The 14,240-nt window shown below is 46.6% G+C and overlaps 1 protein-coding gene across 4 annotated transcripts in view; it reads left to right on the forward strand.

The window, feature by feature from the left end:
• The first annotated feature begins 413 nt into the window (after positions 1–413).
• Mbnl2 (muscleblind like splicing regulator 2) overlaps positions 414–14,240 on the forward strand; it is a 155,869-nt gene continuing 142,042 nt past the window's right edge. For 3 of the 4 annotated variants that reach the window (XM_028770897.1, XM_028770888.1, XM_028770907.1), the window contains exon 1: positions 414–650. The gene's annotated coding sequence lies outside the window, so the exon portion shown is untranslated. The remainder of the gene's footprint in view (positions 651–14,240) is intronic. The other variant, XM_028770912.1, reaches the window with a different exon arrangement.

The raw sequence follows: 14,240 nt of genomic DNA on the forward strand, positions 1-14,240 counted from the left end.
GTGACAAACACTGAATTACTGTCTCACATGTGTATATGTACATCTATATCCGTATGCTTTCTGAAACGCCATAAGACTTTTAGTTTGGGATCCAATTAGATTTCTTGGCCATCTTAAGAGTTTCGTGATTCCCGGAGTGTTTATGATGCAACTCCCAGCTGCGGGCTGGGTGTCTCGAAACGTATTTGTCTGAGCTACCCCTCTCTGTGCTCTGCCAATTATGTGCCACTTTGTCTCGGAGCTATGACTGCTTTCCTCGGAGAGGGAGATCCCTCTTCCATCAGTATGGACGCACTGTTTTCAGAGCCTGCCAGCGCTGTGTTGCTGTGTCAGTCATCCTATGAGGACCAGTTTCAGACGAGGAGGGCTGACGAGCTGGCCGCGGATTGGCCGGCCGCGCCTGGGCGGGGCCTGTGGGAAGGAAGGGCTGCAGCTCACAGCAACAGAGTTTAGACTGTCTTTGCTTCATCATCTGAAGGTAAAATTTTCCAGCCACGGCCGGCGGCTCGCAGAGTACAATAAACAGGGACTGAGAACTATTTGCATGGACCCCCCTTCCTCATGATGCGGTGGAGAAGCCGCGGCCACTCGCTCCTGCCAGATGTTCTTGGGGTTACTGTACATGAGGAAGACGAGCAGAGCTAAACAAGGTAAGAGAAACAACCTCCCCCCCCCATTTTTTTTTTTTTTAATGTTTAAAGAGTTTGCTGCAGTATGCTGCATTCCATGTGTGTGCTTAGGGAAGCCAGGGAGACCGATTCCACTAATTCGAACGAAATACTCGTAGGAAACCCTGGAGTTTTACGTAACATTCGGATTTGAGAACAAGAAATGGCAAAGCTGGAATCTACGCCGCCCGTTTGGGGTGAGGCATAAAAACCGAGCTTTTTATTTATTTATTTAAAGGACAGATTCGTTTATTATTATTTTTTTTAATTATCTGAAAGATCCGGGCCAGTATTTTCTTAAGATAATAGAGGTTTTTACTGCCAGACTGGGCTACAAAATAAAGTTTCGTGTTTCCTGTTCTTTGAAAACATACTTGAAATTAAGAATATTTTTAAAAAATCATGGTGAATGATCATCGGTTGGACGTTTGGGACCAAAATACGTCTGTTTCTTGGAAATCGGGGGCCACCCTGGTGCACCAGGGCAATGGCTTTAATTGAGTTTCAAAAGCACATTTTAAGCACCACGGCAGAAGAGGTAGCTTCCTGGCTAGTCTTAGACACTGTAGTTCAATGTTTACATTGCTTTTCCTGGCAGCCTCTGTCTTTGTTTCCAGCTTAAAAGTGGAACCATTATATTCAAAAGTAAAGCTGGGTTAATAATGCTTACTGCAATTATCTGATCTGTATGCATTTTTAATGAGAACACACAGCCAGCAGAATAATTTAATGAGAGCAGGCTAGCTTTTAAAGCTGGGCTCGCACTATGCCCAGCCAGATCAACTTTCTTGCCGAGAAGCAGCGGCAGAAAGGTTGAAGCAGATTTATTTTTAACACACTTGGCCCAGGAGAAGGAAAGGCTCTCTCTGTGTTAAAGAATTCTTTCTGCCCTTTTCCGTTTTAAATTTCTGCCAGGCATGAGGAAACCGTGCTTTTTTGCTAGGCCTTGGAAGCATGTGTTTACAATAAATGTGTAACATTTTTAGAATAGTTAGCAAGCACTGAAGCGAAGGAAAAAAAAAAACTTGCCTACTTGCCTAACTGCCACCTCCGTGAATGTTCCAACGTTCTTCAAAAAGCCTCACTGCCTCTTTAAAAGACAAAGATTAAGTAGGAAAATGTCTATTAGGGCATATGTATATTAGGCAGCAACGAGGAACAAAAATTAAACAAGAGACATTTTTACCATCTATATAAGAGGAAGTTTCTTCCTCCTCTCTTGCTCCGTTCTGAGGGACAGCAGTGCTCATTTAAATAAGGGCAATGCCACGTAGATTCTTCTAGACCCACGGTTTTTACTTTCAAGGAGAAGTGCAGGACACTAGCCCAGAACTCCTGACGTCATCCCCCAACTATTTCTGCTGGGTGTTCTTTTATTCAGCTTGTGGAGAGGGATATTTCTCTATGTCCAGACCAGAACATTCGAACTCCCAGTTGGCAGGACTTGAGTTATGTCTTCCCATTTAAACCCACAGCCCATCCATCCCCCTTATAGGCCAAATAGAGCAACTTCTCCTACCTGCCTGTGGGCCCAGGCTTTCTGCAGGCTTCTGGCTTGGCTAGTGAAAGCCACCGTGAGCCTTGGGGAGCCTTATTTCACTTTGTTTCTGGCCTAACTCCTTTGCGGCTCAGTAAGGCTACCTGTGTGGCCCATCCTAGGGGGTCTCATCCCAGGGGGTCCCATCCCAGGGGGTCCCATCCCAGGGGGTAGCTATCCCAACGGGGGGCCCATTCCCAGCTCCGCTGAAACCATTATCTAAGGCCCAGGTTCTGCTACCAAGTTCAAGGTTGATTGGATGGTGGGGTGGGTGACAGCTGCTTTCATAGATACAGTAGCGTGTCCTAAGGCAGATGGCTCAAAGGAAATAGAATACAATAGTGCCCGCTGTTAACCCTGTGTCACAGGTGGCACTCTTGTAACACCCTTGATTGTACAGATGAGAGAAAGGTTAGTGTTTATTGAAGTTCCTTTTAAAGAAAGAATTTGGGTTAGAGAACACTGCAGGTCCCAGGAGTCCCTATTACCAGCCTCCCACACCACTTACTTAGTGTGGCCCAAGCAAGTGCCTACCTCAGTTTCTCTCTCTTCAGCAAACAGTTACTATGCTTTCTATCCTAGAATTCTAGGGACCTGTTTTGTACAAACAACAATAACAAAAGTTGTTTGTCTCCTGGGACAATGGACTGTGAAGTACAAAGGGAGGGGGCCTTTGTGTGGAAACACTGTGGGCAATGTTTTGGGGGTGTTTAGATACAAGGCTACAAAATACAAAACCCTCCAGTCTCTATCAGTTTCTTTTAAGTTTTCTAAAGAAGCTTAAGCCAACAAATGAGATTTCCAAGGAAGTCAAGGCATGGTTGTTAGCGTTTCCTCCATCCGGCTCCCTTAATGTTCTAGAAGCAGCTGGGCAAGCCGGCCTCTGCCGGTAGGCGGGTGGGCTTAGAGAGCTGTGGTGGGCGAAGTTCTCAGTACTTTGCCTCTTGTAATAAACCTTTGAGAGTGGAGGGAAGGAGAGCGAAAACCCGGCCGAAGGGAGGAAAAGATGCTTGTGAAATATACTGGTCATGCAGCTTTACTGCTTAACAGCCTGCCTTCCCTCTGCTCGTTGTTTTAATTTGCTGTTGCCATGGTGAAAACAAATCAATATCACATGGCTCCCAGCCAGTCCCAAGCTCTGGGAGTGCCATAGAGATCCAAGAGCAGGTACTCGGGATTTCAAGCAGGAATGGGGAGAAGGGGACTTAGCTACTGAGCTCAAGCAGACTCCTCCTGGAGAAGGAGTTGGGTCAGCCTGACACACATCTATCTCTTCCTTTCTTCTTACATTCTCTTTATCAGCAAGAAAAACAAATGTGGGAAGAAAGGCAGGCTGACTCATTTACGTTTTCCAAAATAACGAAACAGTAGCAGTGCAGAAGCAAGGAGGGGGCATTGTAGTGGGGGAAGGGTTTTAGTTCATGAAGAGATGGTACGGGGAAGAGAGGGAGTCGCTGTAGAAAACAGTTTGGGTGCCTTCAGCACCTCCACAGAGAGCTATCCCTGAGAGGCCCTTGGGAGGTTAACAGCTACTGTTGGCCTGTCAGGCAAAAGATCTGGCAAAGAGGAAGCAGGTGGGCAGTTGGAGTGAAGTGTGTCAGAGAAAGGGAAGCAAGCAGGGAGCCTGAGTCATGACAGATCAGCAGGTTAAAAGTCCATCAGGTGAGCTCACGAGGACTCCAAGGTCACGACCCCACAGAGAACAGGACACTTCTTCCTTTTCACAAAAGCTGCAGAGGCTCAGCCTGAAGCCCTGTGAGGCACGAAGGAAAGAGACTGCAGAATGTCAGACTAATAATAAAAGAGTCAGGAGCCCAAGCTTCCTTTCTGGAAAGAACCACGCAATTAGAGAGAGAGATACATGCCGCTTTGTGGAGCTGGGAATTTGGTATTTTCCCTCTTTGGAGGATGAAGTGGGTCTTATCCGGTCTTGGTGGATCAGTTTTGCTGCTGTTTTTGTTTGTTTGTTTTGTCTTTCTCCATCATTTAGTTAGTCCGTTTTTCTTTTGTTTTTGTTTTTTGTTTTGTTTTCCTTCGTGAAAATGTATACAAAGTGTCCCTTGCAGCAAGAGTAATACCTCAGTGAGGAGTCAGTGTTTGCTCCAGGCGGGGGCCTCCAAGGGCTGGGTCTGTCAGCTCTAGGCCCAGCCTCCACTGCAACTCTGAGCCAAAACAGGTATGTTCAGTGAGGCCTCAGCTTTGTTTGCTGGGCCTCAGCTCTGAGATGGTGGGCAGTTTTCAGCTGACCTTCCCTTACGCCCCCTCAGTATGACAAAAAAAGTCTTGGACCCACAACGTGCTTTAGTGTTTTGACAAAGCACGCATTGTTTAAGGTCTCTTGGGTCAGCTATCCAACATCAGTCAACAAGTGTTTGTTAGGTGCTCTTTGGGCAGGGTCTTGGGCTTGGTTAGGACTTCAGGCTACCTACTACCTGTCTTCGTGTGTAAGTGCATACACACCTTTCGTAAAAGCCTAAATCTCAAAGGCTTTAAGATATCATTATCAGCTAATGTTAAGGTAGCACTGTAACCGCCAGATATTCATTTTATACTAGATGTGATTCTGGTGTTTAAAGTCTGAATGAAACATATTTTTTAAAAAAAAATTTTCTTTTAGATTTTTAGCTGTCTATCCCTTCTTTACCCCTACTATATTTCTTACCGCTCATCTCCTGTTGTTTAATTAACATAAAGGGAGGTGAGCCATGGTGTGTCAGAGTGCTTGAAACATGCAGATTAGATGCCTTTTGGGAGTGCTCAGAGTCTCAGGCACCGCAGCTTCAGCCTGAAGTGGTAAGGCTGTGGCACATCATTTATAAAGCCTTAAATGCAAGCCGGTGAACAAAGGGAAATCTTAGACCAGCTCACACGCCTGAGCTTCGGCCTGCCCCCCAACAGCCCGTGATGCAATTATGAAGAAACCTGATGCTACCTCTGGGGGATTACACTTCCCCACATTCTTTCATAAATGCAAGGGGGGGTGTTGTTTTGTTTTAGTTGATTTCCTTTCTAAACTTTAAGTTGTTTTGATGGTAGTGATTTGGGGGATTTTGCCCTTGCCGGAACATTCCTTCTCTTGGACAAACACAAACTGCGTGCTGGTAAAGGATGTGTTAGGGGTGGACCTGAGAGAGGAGGCTGGGAATGCAGTCTCTCTGTTTAAAGCTTGTTTGGTTTTGTTTTTTTTTTTTAATCGGCCCCGTGTGCGCCTCCATCGACAGAGGAGCTGGGCCTCGGTGAGGAGCATGCTGGCTGTTGAAGGACTGTGGGTTGTAAGTCACCTCTATAGAAACAGGAGAGAGTGGAAAATGCCCTGGAACCCTGCACGGCTCTTCTGAGCTGTCCGCAATGCACACAAGCTAGGAGAGAAGATCCTTACTAACAAGAGCAGAACAGGACTTGTCTCCAGAAGAGTAATGAACAGATGTGGGGCTCCTTGCCCTTGACAAGGGCTTTTGCTAGTGCCATCTCCATTAACAGCTTAAGCGGGGAGGTGGGGACTGGGGGCCTCGTTTAAGGCAGTCTGGCTAAAAACTCCAGGAGATGTGTTATTAGATTTTAAAAGTTTAAAAGATTTTAAAAGTTAGGAGACTGGGGGATACCCCAGTTGGTAGGCCTGATATGCCGAGGCCTCCTGTCAGCCCCTACCTCCTACTAGGTAAAGCCAGGCGTCGTGAAGCACATCTGTAATGCTAGCACTCAAGACTCAGAGTCATGCTTTGTAAAAAGTGAGTTCTAGACCAGCCTGGGAGTGACTGTGCGCATGCGTGCATGCCTGTGTGTATTTTTTCCTACCCCCTTGGTTAATTGACTTGGATTTTGAAAGCACAAGAAAAACTTGTAAATGTCCCAGGTACCAGATTTGAGGACCTAAGAGTAATGTCCCCACCTAAGTACTTTCTTAGACAGTATTCCATTTACACCTAGGTGACACAAAGGTAAAGCCCTCAGAGAGATAGATTCTCAGCTTGGATTCCTTGGGTAAGCTTCAGGAAAAAAACAAAGTTGACCCCATACCCCAACCCAGCTATATCACCGTGAGGTATTTCATGAACACCTCATAATGTCCTGTAGGCCAGAGAATAACCAAGTCAAAGACAGCAACATCTACCGCCTTCTGCTCTCCTGAGAGCATCTTACTGACTCTCTTAAACTGGTAGAAAGATGGATGCAGAGACTGGAAATAACTATGTTAGGGGCATTCCTTACAAGCAAGCTGCTTTACATGTACCTTGTGCAACTGAACTTTAGAAGGTCCTGAGAGCCCCACCCAATCAACAGCACTCTTAGTTTGCTGGTAGAAGATAAGAACTCTCTGAAGACTTGGTAACAGCCATGCCTCAATAAAAGCCAGCCTGGCTACCACGTAAACTCAGGCCTCTGAGACTCTCAAGTCCTTCAGGCAGCCAACATTGTAGGCTTTGAACTGAATAAATAAGAGAGATGAAAGTATCTTATAGAAAAAAGTTTCAAGGGAGAAACATAAATTGTGTTAGAAATTTCAGATGTATGTGATCTCCATTCTTTTAAACTCTGAGTATAATAGTCACAGTGACGTCTTAAATACATATGCTATTTTAAGTTTTCTGTTTATTATTTCCCTACTGGTCAGAACTCCCACTTCCTGTTTAACAAATCAAATGACAACAGGGTTTGAGTGAGGGTAACTAATATGCTACAAGGTTTAGCAACTCCAAAGTGGAGAAGTCACTTCCCAAACCAGTTGAAAGTGTTGTGTATGATACGTACCGAGCTAAATGTGTCACACCGCAGTCTGACATGAAGCTTTCTTATAATGTGCGTTGCACAGTTGAGCAGAGCTCAACCCTGGCAATTTGGGAAGGACAGTAATGTTTTTAATTAAGAGTCTGAAATATATTTGTATATATATTCTCATTCTCATTCTCTCTCTCTCTCTCTCTCTCTCTCTCTCTCTCTCTCTCTCTCTCCCCTGAAATCCTGAATGCAAGCTTCAATTAATCAAACTAAAAGCATTGGGGAAGTTTATGTGGTATAGATGATTTAGCACTTACGGCTTTAAAGTTCTGAGAATCTGGGAAGGAAAAGCTGTGTTGGGGTCGGATGATAGAGAAGACTTCATGGAGGAAGGGTTACCTTCTCTGGCTCTACGTGCAAGCATTTTGTCTAAATCAGTCTTTCTAATGTGAAAAGTCTATACCCTGGGCCAAGGATAAGATTATTTATCAGTAAGGAGAGAGCACAACTTATATATTATTTAGTGTATCCTTCTGAACTGTCAGTTGTCATGTGTATTTGATGACGTATAGCTCATATTGGCATTGCTATACAAGAATACTGTTTGTAAATGAGGGGTTATTATTATGATGGTTGTTTCTGATTTTCCAAATATTTTGTAATAGGAACATATGGAGAGTCCAGGGATCAGGGAAGAGGGACAGTGAGGTTAAGGAACCACAAGGAGAGTTGACTACAGAGTAGGGACACAGTGTTAGGGGACAGCAAGAAATCAGGCTACATGGGAGCAGTTGGGAGCAATAAGGCAGGGTACAGCCGAAGAGCTGTGCAGCAGGGTTTAATTTTATAACCTACAATACACATATTGGGATCTCTGAGACAGGGTTAGAGGTTAGACCATTTATTATGAGGGATGCCACTGGACAGAAAAAAAAAATTTACAATAATCCAGGCGTAAGGTAGGGAAAAGGTGGGAGAGGAGGAGAAAGGGATCCGAAAGATACTGTGTTGGAAAAGTAGGAGAAGCTGCAAGATCTCAGAAGTGCCAGAAATACATCAAGGATTCTATCATAAGAGATGACACTGATGGCGCTATGACTGGAGAGGGGCAGAGGGGCACAGGAAGAGCGGGAGACCAGCTGGTGAGAAGCGGTTTGGAGGAGGAGGGGAGACGACGAGCCATGAGCGTTCAGCACTGAGCGTTAGACAGCAGTGCGATATATCTGTGGAGTTATCTTATAGAGAGATATCTATACTTGACACAGAGAGGAGGGGGCAGCAAACAGCCTAGTTCCCAGGTTACCAATTTCGAAGCCTGAGGCAGCTGTCTTGAAACAACAGTTAATGTCATGCACACTCACCACCATGTGGAAAGAGTGAGCGTCAAGAGTAACAGGCAGTTGACCAATGACGAGCTTTGAAAAAGAGACTAGTCAGCAGCCCAGAAGAAACCAGGAGGTCACAAAGAATCAGGAAACTAAATATACATCAAAGAAATAAGTAAGCCAAACTGTTGAGGATCATATTCCAGTCTGTGCAAATTGGTAAAAATCTTCAGTTTACGTGTCCTGTCGCTGGGCCCAATACCGAAGGAAAGCTTTGAAAGGCTTACTTTGGCTCACAGTTTGAGGGTATGGTCCCTCACGGTAGTAGGGCTTGAGATAGTTGGCTGACTTACATCTACAGTGAAGAATGGGAAAGAAAAGCTGGGGCCTGGTACCTTTCGTTTACTCACCCAGGACACCTCTTCCTCCTCAGAACGTGCTGTTCACACTTAGGGTGGGTCTTCCTTCTTGTCTCAGTTCAGCCAGTCTTAAAACTTCCTAACAGCCATGCCCAGAGGTTTGTTGCCATGGTAACCCTAAATCCCATCCAGTTGACAATCAAAATTAACGATCACAGCCTCCTACACATATTTTACCCTCCTCAGCACCAGTCTCTGGCAACCATCCTGTTGGAGGCAAACATTTGTTCATAGTCATGTTTGAAGGCACAGAATAGTGGGCGTAGAAGGGAACAGTCATAGCTGTGTCTTTCATACGTCCAGGTGACTTAAAAGTAGGTTTTTCAGAGGTAGAACACTTAAAAGCAAAATTATCAAGACTTTTGCATCTGCCTTTTAAGATACCTATTTGCAAGACTGGTTGGGGTGGTAATTCCAGAGTAAAATGTCACTAGACCCTGGGTGTCTTGTTTTTTCCTGGGTCTATCAGATTCTCTCGAACCCAGCCATAAGGACTGCTTGAAAGCAATTCTCAAGATGAGAAAGTGCTTGGTGTGGTTGGAGGTAGTCGGTGTGCTCCTGCTGACGCCTGCCTCCTGAGGACTAAACCAGAGCAGGGCTGCTCCAGCCTGCATGTTACCTGGGGATCTTATTAGGGATGGAGATTCGGACTCAGTAGGTTGGGGGTAGGGCTGATAGTCTTGTCTCCTAACAAGCTCCCAGAGGGTGAGGATGATGGTACCACTCATCCTGTTCAATGGGGAGGACCTGGAACACTGGGGCAGCTTTGCAGAAATGCGAGTGTTAGTGGATGGTGGGTCTGCAGTAGTTCACCCAAAGAGCCCATGCAGCGGTGGAGGCCGGCACCCACTGGCCCAGGCAGCTTCTGCAGGATACCAGTCTTGCTTAGAGGTCAGATTATGCTAATGTCGACTTCCAGTCTACAGGATCATGGCTAGGTGCTGGCAGGGTTGGCAGCAGCCCAACTGTGGACATCTCCTATGCCTAAGATGTCTGTGGTTGTCATGGATACAGACTCACAACTTGCACAAGAAGTTCGGTACCCACCCTCAAGTAAGGCCTCTGTGTGTATCAGCTTCAGAGACTTTTTTTTTCTTTCCTAAGAAACATGTTTTAAAACTCAGCTTTGAATACCCCTCTCCTTGCTTTATATATTTGTTTACTTATTTCCTAGGTCATGGGTGGATTCAGAAGTCTAACGTGTCCACCTTAGACTTTAAACACTCAATTAATGAGTTTTGGGGGTCTCTGCCAGCCACAGTCATTTCTTAAGATGCAGATAACAGCTTTCTTTCCTCATTCTCTTAAAAGGGCATGAGGAGTAAGCAGGATGTGTTATGTGCCTTTAGCATGGCATGGGTATGTGTTATGTGCCTTTAGCATAGCATTGGCATGTGTTATGTGCCTTTAGCATAGCATTGGCATGTGTTATGTGCCTTTAGCATGGCATGGGTATGTGTTATGAGCCTTTAGCATGGCATGGGTATGTGTTATGTGCCTTTAGCATGGCATGGTTATGTGTTATGTGCCTTTAGCATAGCATTGGCATGTGTTATGTGCCTTTAGCATAGCATTGGCATGTCTTATGTGCCCTCAGCATGGCATTGGCATGTGTTATGTGCCTTTAGCATAGCATTGGCATGTGTTATGTGCCCTCAGCATGGGATTGGCATATGTTATGTGCCTTTAGCATGGCATTGGCATGTCTTATGTGCCCTCAGCATGGCATTGGCATGTGTTATGTGCCTTTAGCATGGCATTGGCATGTGTTATGTGCCTTTAGCATGGCATTGGCATGTGTTATGTGCCTTTAGCATGGCATGGGCTTGTGTTATGTGCCTTTAGCATGGCATGGGTATGTGTTATGAGCCTGTAGCATGGCATGGGTATGTGTCACATGCCCTCAGCATGGCATTGGTTTCATAACCATTGGTTACAGTCCATAAACAAAGACATCATCAGGAGGACTGATAGAAGTCCAGGCCTGAGTAGAGATCTTAAGCCTTCCTCTCTCCTCTGGGATGGTTCCTCTTTTTCTGTCACCAATGAGGCTCTCTTTCTCTCGATCTCTCCTGGAGACAGGAATGGAGCTAAGCCGATTTAGGGGAAGTCTTTTCTGTCTGATGCCTGCTAGTCCACACAGGGATGAGTTGGGGTGGGGTGGACATGCTTTTTAATTGACCAATAACCTTTTAAGAGTGAAATAGAGCAAATGTTTATCGAGTTTATCGAGTGTCTACACTACAGCCAGCTTTCTGTTGAGAGCTGTGTCCATCAATTCCATTAAAATGTTTTATGAAGAAAGTGAAGCAAGGGGAAAGTGATCTCCCAAGGTCACATGTGAATCAAGAGCAAACCAAGGCCAGACACACCTGGGTAGGATTGAGTGTGATGCCTCTGTCAGGAGTGCCTCCGTGGGGACTGCGTAAGGGCCTTGCTCTGAAGAATGCCACGCCAGAGTATTCCCCGAGGAGTTAAACAGAGCAGACAGGAGCAGCCGCTGGTGCGCTCTGCACATAGGGACTACATTTTTTCACTAGGAACTTGGTATACCACCAGACCATGGACAGGGGAGCACCTTCATTGTTTGTTGAGAATTGGTTGGTCTTTTTGTTACTTTTCAGCTATGTATGGTGTGTGTGTGTGTGTGTGTGTGTGTGTGTGTGTGTGTGTGTGAGAGAGAGAGAGAGAGAGAGAGAGAGACAGAGACAGAGACAGAGAGAGACAGAGACAGAGAGAGACATACATAGAGAGAGACAGAGGGACAGAGAGAGGGAGCTAAAGACAGAGAGAGACAAGGGGGAGGGAGGGAGGAGAGACAGAGAGAGAGGCCTGCTCAAGTCTGAGGAGTTTTGTGCTGGTTTTGATGTTGCTATCTGAGAGACTTTCCTAGAAACACGTATGAATACATTGTGGAATTATTGGAGATAGAGCACAGGGTCTCTCCCACCAGAGACAAGCTCATTGAGCTATTTTTGTTCTTTCTCTACTTTAAGTTTTGAGGCTAAATCTTGCTAAAATAGCCAGTCTGAACTCTGTAGTCCATGGAGGCCTTGTGTCTGTCCTATTGCTGCCTCAGCCTTCCTAGTATTTACAAACATAGGCCTTTGCCACTGGGCCTGGCTCGGAAGACTTCATCTCCAGCTTCCCTACCCTGTGCACTGTGTTTCCTGCCGGAAGTTCTTCCCTCCTCCAAGGGGTGTTCACTGCTCCCTTGTAGCTGTTTGGGGATGTGTGCAGTCTGCTCTGTGTGTTGCTATGCTAAGCCATGGTCTCTTTCTCCTGTTTCGTCTCCCTGCCTGTAGCATCCCTACCAAGTGGCCTGCATAGGCACAGTATTCCTGGAGATCTCTTCGGATCAGATGCCTGCCTGGAAGACAGGATGCAGTCTTGCCTAGGCAACTCATCACTTGAGCCCTGGGGTACCAGCTTCCTGGCAGCCACCAGGAAGACCATCCCCTCCGGAAACAAAACAAGTCCTATCTCTTAAGTCTCTCTGTTCCTCTTCTTTAAAGTTCACAGTGCTGCCAGGCTGCAATTAAGAGGCAGGATCAAAGGGACCTGCTGCCTCTGGGGCTGCTAGGGCCAAAGGACAGCTTTGGTCTTTTTTTTTTTTTTTTAACTCCTTACTTCCCAGGACTTGTACTCCAGCTGCTGCCAGCTTGTTCTGGGCTCTCATGCACTGGAAGAGGAGAAAGGGCTTTGGGGAGACACACCCAAATGGGGAAGCGTTTTGCCTGCCATGCAGACAGAAATCAGAGGAGACTCCAAGAGGGAAAGTTCCTGATCTGGTAGAGGCCATATCTACGTTCACCCCAGGCTCTGACAAGCAGTTTCTAATGGCTGCAGCCAGTGAGTAGATCCTAACAAGCCAGGTGGACATAAGCTACAGCGTTCGCTTAGACAACTGCCCCTGTGTTGAAATGGAAGTGAGGCTCCCACCACCCCCAATGATACCTGTCTCCAAGGAAGGCCAGGTATGGTACGTACACTTCTGCTGGCTGGGATCATAGGGAATCCTGAGCCAGCAAAGAGAGAGAAAGGGGTGAGCAGTTTTCTCAAGTCTGCTCAGGTCTAAACACAATAGGAAAAGCAGATAGATACCCAGCAGTACCTCAAAATTATCAACTTCTACCCCAATAGTATACTGCTGTTCCTCCTGGAAACATCTGCTAGCACGCTCGCTGGACATTGGCTTAAAAATGATAGATGAACCAGAAGATGCAGGTTTATACCCAGAAGACGTGCTGTCCCAACGGTGGGGAGAACACTGAGTTGCAGATTTCTGGTTGCCTTTGTCTTTTTGCATTTCCCTCTCCCCTCCACCCACGTGGTGATTATTTCATCCTCCTCTGTGGCCCTCTTCCTCAGACACCCAGAGACCCCTGCACCATCCATAGGTGCCAAGGTCACTGAAGGAACTAATTCACCTCAGCTCCAGTCAGTGGCAGCAAGTTGTGCCCACCTTCCCTCCAGTCCTGAAGGAGGAATGAGGAAGGGTTTCTGGTTTTTCTCCCTCAGAGTGAGAGAGAGAGGAGAGTGTCCAGCAGGCTCCCTGCCCTAGACCAGGTGTTAATGTGAAGAAAACCATGACATGCTACAGGCCTTTGGACTAACACTGAGGCAGACTCTTATGAGAAAAACCCTTAGGTTGATGTTTAACCTAAAGATCATCTATTCTAGCACATACTGGGCCCGCGCTTCTCCCTCTCTCCCTCCCCCTCTCCTTTGCTCCTTCCCCCTTTCCCTCCCTTCCCTTCCCCTCTCTCTACCTCTTCCCTTCCCCCCTGCTCCTTCCCACTTCCTTCTCCACCCTTCCCTCTTCCCTCTTTCCCTCCCCCTTCCCTTCTCTTCCAGCCCCTACCCCTCCCCTGCCTCCCCCTTTCCTCTCCCTCTCTGCCTCTCTTCCTCTCTCCCTCCCTGTCATCTCCTGTCTCTTTCCCTCTCCTCTGCCAGTGCTCCCCCCTCTTCCTCTTCTTCCCTTTCTCACTTCCTCTCCCACTCCCCCCTCCCACTGCTGGTTTTATGGACACACAACAGACCCCACCCACATTCCACCATAGTGGAATTTTGACTTTTCAGTGAAAACTGCCAAATTGCTCACTGACCACTCCCCCACCCCCCATATCAGGCTAAAAGGTGTGTTGCATAACCCAGACCAGATGAAATCACTGATGAGAAAAGGCCATTGAGGGGCTGGGAGAACCCAGTGTGCAGACTAGGAAAATGTCACCATTCGACACCCTGCGGATTGATACCTGCTGTATTTCCCTCCCCAGGTGTGTGCAAATGCTCGTGTTAATGTCTGTGGCTGTAGAATCGCGCTCGCCGTTCTTGTTTGCAGCTCCTGTTTTGAGGAATTAAAAGGCAAGAAAAAGCAGCAGCATGGCCTGCATATGTTGTCAGGACAACACAGTGGAGCTATTCTGAGGGCCTGAGTATACTGTAGTATACTGTGGCCCTCTTGGTCCCCTCCTCCCTGACTTCCGAAGGTGTTGAGGTGAGAGGTGAGAGGTGAGAGGTGAGAGGTGAGAGGTGAGAGGTGAGAGGTGAGAGGTGAGAGGTGAGAGGTGAG

Source organism: Grammomys surdaster, unplaced genomic scaffold (genome assembly GCF_004785775.1).
Source record: "Grammomys surdaster isolate TR1022 unplaced genomic scaffold, NIH_TR_1.0 65, whole genome shotgun sequence".
Classification (NCBI taxonomy): Eukaryota; Metazoa; Chordata; class Mammalia; order Rodentia; family Muridae; genus Grammomys; species Grammomys surdaster.